The sequence below is a fragment of the Oncorhynchus masou genome, chromosome 22, assembly GCF_036934945.1.
Source record: "Oncorhynchus masou masou isolate Uvic2021 chromosome 22, UVic_Omas_1.1, whole genome shotgun sequence".
NCBI lineage: Eukaryota > Metazoa > Chordata > Actinopteri > Salmoniformes > Salmonidae > Oncorhynchus > Oncorhynchus masou.
The window spans coordinates 2775142-2790177 of record NC_088233.1 but is presented as its reverse complement, the minus strand read 5'-3'; the positions used below and the strand labels follow the sequence as shown (position 1 = coordinate 2790177).

The 15036-nt window shown below is 42.3% G+C and overlaps 1 pseudogene; it reads right to left on the bottom strand.

The window, feature by feature from the left end:
- Positions 1-15036, bottom strand: part of LOC135509767 (plakophilin-3-like) — a 57592-nt pseudogene that overhangs the window by 29064 nt on the left and 13492 nt on the right.

Genomic DNA, 15036 nt, shown 5'->3' with positions numbered 1-15036 from the left:
TTTGAACTTGCAACCTTTCGGTTACTAGTCCAACACCGTAACCACTAGGCTATTTAAAAAAATATATGTTTTTGCTGTGAAGAAGGTGTACGCGTTAAAAATGCCTTTGCTTTGACAAAGAAGCAAGTTCTATTTTAGCGCCTAGCTACGCAGACGCTCGTGGATGAAATGATTGAATAACATGTAATGTGTACATTTATTTTGCAAAGTGAGCGGTGTGGTCAGCATGTAAAGCTAGTTAGGAGAGTGCATTGTTTTTTCCTAAATACATTTCAATTGTATAAGAAACAGGTTATCAAGTCAATTCACATGCCATGCAAACGGAATGTGTTAATCTTGAGTCAAATTTCCGGTCGAGCTCCACCAACCATCATCTCCCCTCCGCTCTGGGCTAGTGTCCCGCTGAGTGAGCGCCTCATGGGTACCACGGACCCCTGTCCTCCTATTCCTCCTCCTCCTGCCTGTCTCATTTGTGTCCCTGAGCTGTAGGCTCCTCCGCTAACAGTGCTGTAGACAGACTGTTGACGGCTGAACGTGGCGTCGCGGTCTGAGACCAGGCTGCAGCCATCGCTGACGTCCGCAACCACCCAGGCTGCCACCGGAGACGGCTGAGAACAAGGGTCAGAAACAGAATCAGGAAGTGTTGTTGCCAAAGCGACGAACTGGAACAGGAACAAAGGAATTTGTCTTGGTGTGGATATAACAGTTTATCATCAACATCTACATCAATACAGATCCCCATCAATCCACATCATCATCAAACCACATCATCATCAATCCACATCATCATCATCCATCCAGATCATCCCACATCCATCAATCCATCATCATCATCAATCCATCCACATCCCCCCCATATCATCATCCATCCATCAATCCACATCATCATCAATCCATATCCCCATCAATCCACATCATCATCAATCCACATCATCATCCATCCAGATCCCCATCAATCCACATCATCATCAATCCACATCATCATCATCATCCACACCATCAGCATCAATCCACATCATCATCAATCCACATCATCATCAATCCATCAAACCACATCATCATCAATCCATCAATCCACATCAGCATCAACCCACATCATCATCCATCGTCATCAATCCACATCATCATCAATCCACATCATCATCATCATCCACACCATCATCCACCCACATCATCATCAATCCAGGTAGAAAGACAACAATACAGATACATAGAACAACACTTCACGTTCACACAATAAACACACAAAACATAATATATATATGACTATACCTGTGCAGGCAGGTTCTGGAGCCTCATGGAGCGCAGAGAGGCCTCTGGGTCTGGCCCAGGGCCACGGCTCATCGTCCGGATCACAGTGGACATCTGTTGGCCCCTCATGTTGCCCCCTCCTCCTCCCCGGTAGACCACTCCTCCCTGTAGAACAAAACATAAATAAACCAGAACCATGGAATTTACAGTATATTACTGTACACACACTAATTAAAGTAATTATTACTGTATACTAAATACGGTAACGATAGTGAAGTAATTATAATTCATAATTAAAATATATTTCTTATGTGGTATAGATTCAGTACACATAGATGTATACAGTACACAGAATAAAATAAATAATTAAAATACAATAAATTATTAAAATACAATAAACCATTAAATTACAGTAAATAATAAAAATACAGTAAATAATTCAAATACAGTAAATAATACAAATACAGTAAATTATTAAAATACAACAAATCATTAAAATACAGTAAATTGTTAAAATACAATAAATCATTCAAATACAATACATCATTAAAATAAAGTGAATCCTTAAAATGTTACCTGGTAGCTCCCTCCTCCTAGAGAACCCCCTCCTGTGCGCATGTCATCAAGGTACTTGTACCCTCCACCTCCTCCTCCACCTCCTCCTCTTCCACCTCCACCTCTTCCTCCACCTCCCATGGTGACCCTCTGACCACCTCCCAGGTCCACCGCCGAGTGGGAGGAGAAACCGCCTGAGTAGTGAGACATATTGGGAGCCTGGGAGACGGAGGAGGAGGAATAGGAGGGGAGAAAGAGGAGGGGAGGAGGAGGAGGAGGAGGAGGAGAAGAATAAGAATAAAGAAGAAGACAATTAACCAACCCCCCGAGACACAACCCCCCCCCTTCTAGAAAGCTTAGGGGCACCATGGAACAAAGGCTTGTTGAATCATTATTAGATTCTGTAAATGCAATAGGTCACTGTCATAAAAGGGCGTGGTTGACACAAATAAAAGTCTGTGCACCTACATTGTGCAACGCTAATTGTAAAGTCATGGGAAATTGTTGGGGTTTGGATTTTTTTTTATTTTTTACAGTCAACAAGGCCACTAATGGAGTTCTTTATGTTGCTGCTATATTACCCTGTCATCTGAATGATGTACTTAAATAATCTATTGGATATTTGCTAAATCTATTACAAAAAAACACAATATACGTCCGGAAAAATATTATGTTCATTAAATCAATGAAAGTTCATTCAACAATGCAGTTGTGTAATGGTGTCATAGTCTAATGATGTCTGCTATGCTACATTATGACTGGGAGATGTGGAGGACTCTAGAGGGTGGAAACATTATGACTGGGAGATGTGGAGGAATCTAGAGGGTGGAAACATTATGACTGGGAGATGTGGAGGAATCTGGAAAACATTATGATTGGGAGATGTGGAGGAATCTGGAGGGTGGAAACATTATGACTGGGAGATGTGGAGGACTCTGGAGGGTGGAAACATTATGACTGGGAGATGTGGAGGAATCTGGAGGGTGGAAACATTATGATTGGGAGATGTGGAGGACTCTAGAGGGTGGAAACATTATGACTGGGAGATGTGGAGGAATCTGGAGGGTGGAAACATTATGACTGGGAGATGTGGAGGAATCTGGAGGGTGGAAACATTATGACTGGGAGATGTGGAGGAATCTGGAGGGTGGAAACATTATGACTGGGAGATGTGGAGGAATCTGGAGGGTGGAAACATTATGACTGGGAGATGTGGAGGAATCTGGAGGGTGGAAACATTATGACTGGGAGATGTGGAGGAATCTGGATGGAAACATTATGACTGGGAGATGTGGAGGACTCTGGAGGGTGGAAACATTATGACTGGGAGATGTGGAGGACTCTGGAGGGTGGAAACATTATGACTGGGAGATGTGGAGGAATCTGGAGGTTGGAAACATTATGACTGGGAGATGTGGAGGAATCTGGAGGGTGGAAACATTATGACTGGGAGATGTGGAGGAATCTGGAGGGTGGAAACATTATGACTGGGAGATGTGGAGGAATCTGGAGGGTGGAAACATTATGACTGGGAGATGTGGAGGAATCTGGAGGGTGGAAACATTATGACTGGGAGATGTGGAGGAATCTGGAGGGTGGAAACATTATGATTGGGAGATGTGGAGGAATCTGGAGGGTGGAAACATTATGACTGGGAGATGTGGAGGAATCTGGAGGGTGGAAACATTATGACTGGGAGATGTGGAGGAATCTGGAGGGTGGAAACATCATGACTGGGAGATGTGGAGGAATCTGGAGGGTGGAAACATTATGACTGGGAGATGTGGAGGAATCTGGAGGGTGGAAACATTATGATTGGGAGATGTGGAGGAATCTGGAGGGTGGAAACATTATGACTGGGAGATGTGGAAATCTGGAGGGTGGAAACATTATGACTGGGAGATGTGGAGGAATCTGGAGGGTGGAAACATTATGACTGGGAGATGTGGAGGAATCTGGAGGGTGGAAACATTATGATTGGGAGATGTGGAGGAATCTGGAGGGTCCTGGGAGAGATTGGTGCAGAGCTGCTGTGAAAATAGCACAGTTCCAGAGAAGCTCACTGGCTCTCTGACACACTGCCCTGTGAAACCATCCCACTGTGTATTCACAGGAAGCTACAGAGGGCGTCCACAGAGTACACTGTCCACGTGTTCATGGAAACAGATAGAGACATTATAGACACTATCTCCTTATTTGGCCATGACGAACAGCTTAGGTCTTCATGGGCCTTTTGCTGAACACATTATCTGACATCCAGAAACCACTGGATGTGTAATGGATGCGATGTTTTCCTAAGAGTGAGAATATGTTCTGGTAGGACGGTAATTGTTTGTAATACCTAGTGCCTAAGACTACCACTCACCACGACAGGTCTGGGGCCTGTCATAACACCACGGGTGTGGAGGCTGTGTACCACTCACCACGACAGGACTAGGCTGTGTAGACACTCACCACGACAGGTCTGGGGCCTGTCATAACAGGTGTGGAGGCTGTGTAGACAGGACTACCACTCAGCTGGACAGCTGGGGCCTGTCATAACAGGTGTGGAGGCTGTGTAAACAGGACTACCACTCACCACGACAGGTCTGGGGCCTGTCATAACAGGTGTGGAGGCTGTGTAGACAGGACTACCACTCACCAGGACAGGTCTGGAGCCTGTCATAACAGGTGTGGAGGCTGTGTAGACAGGACTACCACTCACCATGACAGGTCTGGAGCCTGTGTAGACGTAGGACTTGGAGCTGAACCCTGGGTTGAAGGTCTGGTACTTCATTGTTGAAGATCCGCCGTGTTCTAGAAAACAAAAGAGAGGGAAAATCTGACGGTCATTAAACCGCACACCAAAGCCTGATCCAATTTAAAGACAACACTAAGGAGGGACCTGAATCAGCCCACCAAAGCCTGATCCAATTTAAACACCACACTAATGAAGGACCTGTCATTTAAAAAATTGTATATTTTTAATTTAACCAGGCAAGTCAGTTAAGAATGAATTCTTATTTACGACAGCCTACTCCAGCCAAACCCCAACGACGCTGGACCAATTGTACGCGGCCCTATGGGACTCCCAATCACATCCGGGTTTGATACAACCTGGATTTGAACTGGGTACTATAGTGACACCTCTTGCACCGAGAAGCAGTGCCTTAGACTGCCGTGCCACTTGGAAGCCCAACAAAACAACGAGGCCTTGTGTTTGTTTTTTTATCGCAACCAACACACCCATAACAAACATTGAAATGACATTGACATAACTCGTATAATGATATGGGATATGACATCATAAAACTTGTTGGGACATTTTATTATGACTGGATTACAAGGTCCAGTGTGGTTATAACTGTAGGTCCCTTCATAAAGTACGGTTTACATAGGCAGGTGTTGTTGACAACTACATAGTAGGAGAGTACAGGTGTTAGACAGCTGAGGGGGAATTCCCACCCGAGATAAGCAAGCGGAAATGGAACATAATTCCTTTTTTTTTTTTTTAAATGCACTTTTCTCTCCACGCATATTCTGATCGGGAACTTAAGCGCGATAGCATCATGCTATTCAATCTGCTATTCTTTTTTTTGGGGGGGGGGTGGAGATCAAATAAATGAAGGTGTGGTCGGAGGTGTCTATAGAAATAACACCATTCTCCACGCACCGTCCTTTTCAACTTGATAAGAGCTATTGATAAGAGCTAGGTAAATGAGCATTCCGTTTCAATGAGGGGATTGTACATTTCAATTATTTTTATTTTATCTATTTGACCTTATAATTGCTGAAGATAAATGTGAAACAAGTCACGTGGCAGCAAACTGAAGTATATCAACATATCAACATTCACACAGTGAAGTTGGTGAAATGCTGGCCTTATAACTTGCTGAGATGATATTTGGAGACCCAAGCTGTAAGGCTTCTGTAACCATTCACAAATCACAGTATAAACCCACCAGGTGGATTTATGGTTTTTAGAATGTTTTAATTATATGCTCAAACTTTTCACTATATTTTTATAATTTGTATCATGTAAAACATTAGCCACTAATCGTTAGCCACTGCCAGTTATACCCATATACATTTATAAATGTCTCTTTAGTGTTAGTTTCTTCACATTTATAACTTTAGTATTAGTTTCCTCACATTCATAACTTTAGTGTTAGTTTCTTCACATTTATAACTTTAGTGTTAGTTTCCTCACATTTAAAACTTTAGTGTTAGTTTCTTCACATTTATAACTTTAGTGTTAGTTTCTTCAGATTTATAACTTTAGTGTTAGTTTCCTCACATTTATAACTTTAGTATTAGTTTCCTCACATTCATAACTTTAGTGTTAGTTTCCTTACATTTATAACTTTAGTGTTAGTTTCTTCACATTTATAACTTTAGTGTTAGTTTCTTCACATTTATAACTTTAGTGTTAGTTTCCTCACATTTATAACTTTAGTGTTAGTTTCTTCACATTTATAACTTTAGTGTTAGTTTCTTCACATTTATAACTTTAGTGTTAGTTTCCTCACATTTATAACTTTAGTGTTAGTTTCTTCACATTTATAACTTTAGTGTTAGTTTCTTCACATTTATAACTTTAGTGTTAGTTTCTTCACATTTATAACTTTAGTGTTAACAAAATAACAAAACTTGTTTCTTCACATTTAAAACTTTAGTGTCAGTTTCCTCAGATTTATAACTTTAGTGTTAGTTTCTTCACATTTATAACTTTAGTGTTAGTTTCCTCACATTTATAACTTTAGTGTTACTTTCCTCACATTTTTACTTTAGTGTTAGTTTCTTCACATTTATAACTTTAGTGTTAGTTTCCTCACATTTATAACTTTAGTGTTAGTTTCCTCACATTTATAACTTTAGTGTCAGTTTCCTCACAATTTGCATCGTTCCATTACATTGTTAGTTTACCTTTCTTTCCTGTTTGACATTTGTGTGGTTGTTCATGAGGATCGCTTGCTATAGTAGATCATATTAGGCTAACCTATTACAATAATTTGGGACATGAATGCTCTTCGGGGGGAAAATGGTGGTAAACAGAATCCTCTATGGTTTGTCCCCATAGAGGAATAATTGTTTGTGCTGCAGGACCATGAGGTTCTAGAACTCGTTTGAACTCGTTTGGAGTGTAACCTATTTGAACCATTATGGAACGCAGCCCACATGTAGCAGTTTGAACCATTATGGAACGCAGCCCACATGTAGCAGTTTCAACCATTATGGAACGCAGCCCACATGTAGCAGTTTGAACCATTATGGAACGCAGCCCACATGTAGCTATTTCAACCATTATGGAACGCAGCCCACATGTAGCTATTTGAACCATTATGGAACGCAGCCCACATGTAGCTATTTCAACCATTATGTTTGAACCATTATGGAACGCAGCCCACATGTAGCTATTTCAACCATTATGGAACGCAGCCCACATGTAGCTATTTGAACCATTATGGAACGCAGCCCACATGTAGCAGTTTCAACCATTATGGAACGCAGCCCACATGTAGCAGTTTGAACCATTATGGAACGCAGCCCACATGTAGCTATTTGAACCATTATGGAACGCAGCTATTTGAACCCACATGTAGCTAACGCAGCCCACATTTGAACCATTAGCTATTTGAACCATTATGGAATGCAGCCCACATGTAGCAGTTTGAACCATTATGGAACGCAGCCCACATGTAGCATTTGAACCATTATGGAACGCAGCCCACATGTAGCAGTTTGAACCATTATGGAACGCAGCCCACATGTAGCAGTTTGAACCATTATGGAACGCAGCCCACATGTTATTTGAACCATTATGGAACGCAGCCCACATGTAGCAGTTTGAACCATTATGGAACGCAGCCCACATGTAGCTATTTGAACCATTATGGAACGCAGCCCACATGTAGCCCACATGTAGCTATTTGAACCATTATGGAACGCAGCCCACATGTAGCTATTTGAACCATTATGGAACGCAGCCCACATGTAGCTAGAACCATTATGAACCATTTCAACCATTATGGAACATGTAGCTATTTGAACCATTATGGAACGCAGCCCACATGTAGCAGTTTGAACCATTATGGAACGCAGCCCACATGTAGCAGTTTGAACCATTATGGATGGAAACCATTATGGAACAGCCCACATGTAGCAGTTTGAACCATTATGGAACGCAGCCCACATGTAGCTATTTGAACCATTATGGAACACAGTTTGAACCCACATGTAGCTATTTGAACCATTATGGAATGCAACCCACATGTAGCAGTTTGAACCATTATGGAACGCAGCCCACATGTAGCTATTTCAACCATTATGGAACGCAGCCCACATGTAGCTATTTCAACCATTATGGAACGCAGCCCACATGTAGCTATTTGAACCATTATGGAACGCAGCCCACATGTAGCAGTTTGAACCATTATGGAACGCAGCCCACATGTAGCTATTTGAACCATTATGGAACGCAGCCCACATGTAGCAGTTTGAACCATTATGGAACGCAGCCACATGTAGCTATTTGAACCATTATTTGAACCATTATGGAACGCAGCCCACATGTAGCTATTTGAACCATTATGGAACGCAGCCCACATGTAGCAGTTTGAACCATTATGGAACGCAGCCCACATGTAGCTATTTCAACCATTATGGAACGCAGCCCACATGTAGCTATTTGAACCATTTGAACCATTAGCAGTTTGAACCATTATGGAACGCAGCCCACATGTAGCTATTTGAACCATTATGGAACAGCCCACATGTTTTGAACCATTATGGAACGCAGCCCACATGTAGCTATTTGAACCATTATGGAACGCAGCCCACATGTAGCTATTTCAACCATTATGGAACGCAGCCCACATGTAGCTATTTGAACCATTATGGAACGCAGCTATTTCAACCATTATGGAACATGTAGCTATTTGAACCATTATGGAACGCAGCCCACATGTAGCAGTTTGAACCATTATGGAACGCAGCCCACATGTAGCTATTTCAACCATTATGGAACGCCCCACATGTAGCAGTTTGAACCATTATGGAACGCAGCACACATGTAGCTATTTCAAACATTATGGAACATGTAGCTATTTGAACCATTATGGAACGCAGCCCACATGTAGCTATTTGAACCATTATGGAACGCAGCCCACATGTAGCTATTTGAACCATTATGGAACGCAGCCCACATGTAGCAGTTTGAACCATTATGGAACGCAGCCCACATGTAGCAGTTTGAACCATTATGGAACGCAGCCCACATGTAGCAGTTTGAACCATTATGGAACGCAGCCCACATGTAGCAGTTTGAACCATTATGGAACGCAGCCCACATGTAGCAGTTTGAACCATTATGGAACGCAGCCCACATGTAGCTATTTCAACCATTATGGAACGCAGCCCACATGTAGCTATTTGAACCATTATGGAACGCAGCCCACATGTAGCAGTTTGAACCATTATGGAACGCAGCCCACATGTAGCAGTTTGAACCATTATGGAACGCAGCCCACATGTAGCTATTTGAACCATTATGGAACGCAGTTTGTAGCAGTTTGAACCTGGAGCTCACGGTTCAACGATGACCCGGATCGTTGTCATCACAGTTCCACGATTAGTGAGGAATATCAGGGTAGATTTATAGGACTACTGGTCAATCCCTGATTGCACACTTCTCACCTTTCAATATTTCATGGCTTGAACAATTGAAAATTGAAGAATAAAACTACTGTATTTTTTTTTGTCGGGCACTCCAAATCGTTAAAAAAAAAATTATTATTCATAAATACTTTCATAACACCTATAATAATATAGAAGATCAGAGTATTTTTCAAACTAACACTTGGTGCTGAGAAGGAGATGCATGTATTTACTTGGCATTCTTTCATTGATCCGTAATATTCTGAACCGTTCTCTCCATATATTCTCTCCATATATTTTAGTGAGTCTGTCAGGAAACACCGTATATAAAAGGATGGCTTTAGATACATATACTGAAAACCCTATTGAATGAAAACTTCCATGAGAAAATATGCTGGTCAGCAAGTGGGAGGGTTTTCAGTAGTTGAATTACATGTGTTCAGCATGTGAAGGGAACCACGCCTGAAAAGCCCATCACGCACCTGCATACGCTAAGTCGGAATCAGGCCCAGAGAGAGCAGCGGTAAGAGGAAAGGTAAGAGGAGAGCAGCGGTAAGAGGAAAGGTAAGAGGAGAGCAGCGGTAAGAGGAAAGGTAAGAGGAGAGCAGCGGTAAGAGGAAAAGTAAGAGGAGAGCAGCGGTAAGAGGAAAGGTAAGAGGAGAGCAGCGGTAAGAGGAAAGGTAAGAGGAAAGGTAAGAGGAAAGGTAAGAGGAGAGCAGCGGTAAGAGGAAAGGTAAGAGGAGAGCATACGGTAATCAGGCCCAGAGAGAAGCGGTAAGAGGAAAGGTAAGAGGAAAGGTAAGTCGGAATCAGGCCCAGAGAGCAGCGGTAAGAGGAAAAGGTAAGAGGAAAGGTAGAGGAGAGCAGCGGTAAGAGGAAAGGTAAGAGGAGAGCAGCGGTAAGAGGAAAGGTAAGAGGAGAGCAGCGGTAAGAGGAAAGGTAAGAGGAGAGCAGCGGTAAGAGGAAAGGAAAGAGGAAAGGTAAGAGGAAAGGTAAGAGGAGAGCAGCGGTAAGAGGAAAGGTAAGAGGAGAGCAGCGGTAAGAGGAAAGGTAAGAGGAGAGCAGCGGTAAGAGGAAAGGCAAGAGGAAAGGTAAGAGGAAAGGTAAGAGGAGAGCAGTGGTAAGAGGGAAGGTAAGAGGAAAGGTAAGAGGAAAGGTAAGAGGAGAGTAAGAGGAAAGGTAAGAGGAGAGCAGCGGTAAGAGGAAAGGTAAGAGGAGAGCAGCGGTAAGAGGAAAGGAAGAGGAAGCAGCGGTAAGAGGAAAGGTAAGAGGAGAGCAGCGGTAAGAGGAAAGGTAAGAGGAGAGCAGCGGTAAGAGGAAAGGAAAGAGGAGAGCAGCGGTAAGAGGAAAGGTAAGAGGAAGCAGCGGTAAGAGGAAAGGTAAGAGGAGAGCAGCGGTAAGAGGAAAGGTAAGAGGAGAGCAGCGGTAAGAGGAAAGGTAAGAGGAGAGCAGCGGTAAGAGGAAAGGTAAGAGGAAAGGTAAGAAAGGTAAGAGGAGAGCAGCGGTAAGAGGAAAGGTAAGAGGAGAGCAGCGGTAAGAGGAAAGGTAAGAGGAGAGCAGCGGTAAGAGGAAAGGTAAGAGGAGAGCAGCGGTAAGAGGAAAGGAAAGAGGAAAGGTAAGAGGAAAGGTAAGAGGAGAGCAGGAAAGGTAAGAAAGCAGCAGTAAGAGGAAAGGTAAGAGGAGAGGAAAGTGGTAAGAGGAGAGCAGGAAAAGGAAAGGTAAGGAGAGCAGCGGTAAGAGGAAAGGTAAGAGGAAAGGTAAAAGGAGAGCAGTGGTAAGAGGGGAGCAGCGGTAGAGGAAAGGTAAGAGGAAAGGTAAGAGGAGAGCAGCGGTAATAGGAAAGGTAAGAGGAAAGCAGTGGTAAGAGGAAAGGTAGGAAAGGCAAGAGGAGAGCAGCGGTGTCAGGAAAGGTAAGAGGAATAATGTAAGAGGATAGCAGCGGTAAGAGGAAAGGTAAGAGGAGAGCAGCGGTAAGAGGAAAGGTAAGAGGAAAGGTACCTTCGGTAAGGAAAGGTAAGAGGAAAGCAGCGGTAAGAGGAAAGGTAAGAGGAACTCAGGTTAAGAGGAAAGGTAAGAGGAGAGCAGCGGTAAGAGGAAAGGTAAGAGGAGAGCAGCGGTAAGAGGAAAGGTAAGAGGAGAGCAGCGGTAAGAGGAAAGGTAAGAGGAAAGTAGCGGTAAGAGGAAAGGTAAGAGAAGAGCAGCGGTAAGAGGAAAGGTACAGCGGTACAAGGTAAGAGGAAAGGTAAGAGGAGAGCAGCGGTAAGAGGAAAGGTAAGAGGAGAGCAGCAGTAAGAGGAAAGGTAAGAGGAAAGGTACACAGAGGAGAGCAGCGGTAAGAGGAAAGGTAAGAGGAAAGCAGCGGTAAGAGGAAAGGTAAGAGGAGAGCAGCGGTCAGAGGAAAGGTAAGAGGAAAGGTAAGAGGAGAGCACAAGAGGAAAGGTAAGAGGAGACAGCGGTAAGAGGAAAGGTAAGAGGAGAGCAGCGGTACAGGAAAGGTAAGAGGAGAGCAGCGATAAGAGGAAAGGTAAGAGGAAAGGTAAGAGGAAAGCACAAAGGTAAGAGGACACAGCGGTAAGAGGAAAGGTAAGAGGAGAGCAGCGGTAAGAGGAAAGGTAAGAGGAAAGTAGCGGTAAGAGGAAAGGTAAGAGAAGAGCAGCGGTAAGAGGAAAGGTAAGAGGAAAGGTAAGAGGAGAGTAGCGGTAAGAGGAAAGGTAAGAGGAAAGGTAAGAGGAGAGCAGCGGTAAGAGGAAAGGTAAGAGGAGAGCAGCAAGAGGAAAGGTAAGAGGAAAGGTAAGAGGAGAGCACGGTACAGCGGTAAGAGGAAAGGTAAGAGGAAAGGTAAGAGGAGAGCAGCGGTAAGAGGAAAGGTAAGAGGAGAGCAGCGGTAAGAGGAAAGGTAAGAGGAGAGCAGCGGTAAGAGGAAAGGTAAGAGGAAAGGTAAGAGGAGAGCAGTGGTAAGAGGAAAGGAAAGAGGAAAGGTAAGAGGACACACGGTACAGGAAAGGTAAGAGAAAAGGTAAGAGGAGAGCAGTGGTAAGAGGAAAGGTATCTCTTGTCATAATTACACCAAATAATGTAAACTAATTAACTGGACCTTCTGCATAAATTATACAATACCGACAACTCAGGTTCCTGTTTACTCACACACACACACACACACACACACACACACACACACACACACACACACACACACACACACACACACACACACACACACACACACACACACACACACACACACACACACACACACACACACACACACACACACACACACACACACACACACACACACACACACACACACACACACACACACACACACACACACACACACACACACACACACACACACACTACCCATTACACCAACATGTGATCATCTATATTCTGACCTGGTTGTCAATGGTTACCTGACAGTCAGGAGGACAACAATACTGATCCAGTACCTGCGTCGCACCAGCCTGACCTGGGTGCAAATAGCATTTGTTTTCATTCAAATACTTTGAGCATGTGAGCAAGCTTGTAGAGCCGCAGGGGCGGGATTAGCATCGGGGCTATTCCATTGGATGTACTACTTCAGACAAGTTGAAATAAAGCAGTTAAAGGATTTAAAAGAAAACAACCCAGCGTCCTCAGGAGAGAGACAGCAGCTTAATAACTGCTGCTGTGTAAGTGAAGCCCTGAGAGAGAGACAGAGACACACAGAGACAGAGACAGAGAGACAGAGAGACACAGAGACACAGAGACAGAGAGACACAGACACAGAGACAGAGACACACAGAGACAGAGACAGAGAGACAGAGAGACACAGAGACAGAGAGACACAGAGACAGAAACAGAGACAGACAGAGTGACAGAGACAGAGACACAGAGACAGACAGAGACACAGAGACAGAGAGACACAGAGACAGAGAGACACAGAGACAGAGAGACAGAGAGACTCAGAGACAGAGAGACTCAGAGACAGAGAGACACAGAGACAGAGAGACACAGAGACACAGAGACAGAGAGACTCAGAGACAGAGAAACTCAGAGACAGGGAGACACAGGGACAGAAAGACACAGAGACACAGAGACTGAGAGAGAGAGACAGAGAGACAGAGAGACAGAGACAGAGAGACTGCGCCTTTGTAACTGACAGAGAGCAGTGACCTTATGGTGTCTCTATCTAATTTATAGTGAAACTGACACAGGTTTGTGTTTAAACTACAAATATCTAAAACTACACTATGTTTATCAATAGAAATATAATTTAATGTTCAATACATATTAACAAAATTATTGTTATTATTGTTTTAAAACATACATATTGTTGTTGTTGTTGTATAACATACATACATATTGTTGTTGTTGTTGTTGTTCTATGAAATACATATGGATGTTGTTGTTCTTCTATGACATACATGTTGTTGTTGTTCAATGAAATACATGTTGTTGTTGTTGTTCTATGACATGCATATTGTTGTTGTTGTTGTTCTATAACAGACATATTGTTGTTGTTGTTCTATGACATACATATTGTTGTTGTTGTTCTATAGCATACATATTGTTATTGTTGCTGTTCTATAACATACATATTGTTGTTGTTCTATAACATACATATTGTTATTGTTGTTGTTCTATGACATGCATATTGTTGTTGTTGTTGTTGTTCTATGAAATACATATGGTTGTTCTTCTATGACATACATGTTGTTGTTGTTGTCCTATAACATACATATTGTTGTTGTTATTGTTCTATAACAGACATATTGTTGTTGTTCTATAACATACATATTGTTGTTGTCCTATAACATACATATTGTTGTTGTTGTTGTTCTATAACAGACATATTGTTGTTGTTCTATAACATACATATTGTTGTTGTTCTATAACAGACATATTGTTTCTTGTTGTTGTTGTTCTATAACAGACATGTTGTTGTTGTTGTTGTTGTTCTATAACATACCTATTGTTGTTGTTGTTGTTCTATAACATACATATGGTTGTTATTGTTCTATAACATACATATTGTTGTTGTTCTATAACAGACATGTTGTTGTTGTTGTTGTTCTATAAAATACCTATTGTTGTTGTTGTTGTTCTATAACATACATATTGTTGTTGTTGTTCTATAACATACATATTGTTGTTGTTGTTCTATAACATACAAATTGTTGTTGTTCTATAACGTACATATTGATATTGTTGTTGTTCTATAACATACATATTGTTGTTGTTCTATAACATACATATTGTTATTGTTGTTGTTCTATAATATACATATTGTTCTTGTTGTTGTTCTATAACATACATATTGTTGTTGTTGTTGTTCTATAACAGACATATTGTAACGGCGTTCTTCTTTTGTTGAATGAGAGTCGGACCGAAATGCAGCGTGTAGGTTACTCATGTTTATTTAGTGAAACAAACAAAACGAACTATACATGAAATAACAAATAAATACAAAACAACAAACGGAACGTGAAACCTATTACAGCCTGACTGGTGAAACTAACACAGAGACAGGAACAATCACCCACGAAATGTAAAGCGAAACCCAGGCTACCTAAATACGGTTCCCAATCAGAGACGACGAGAATCACCTGA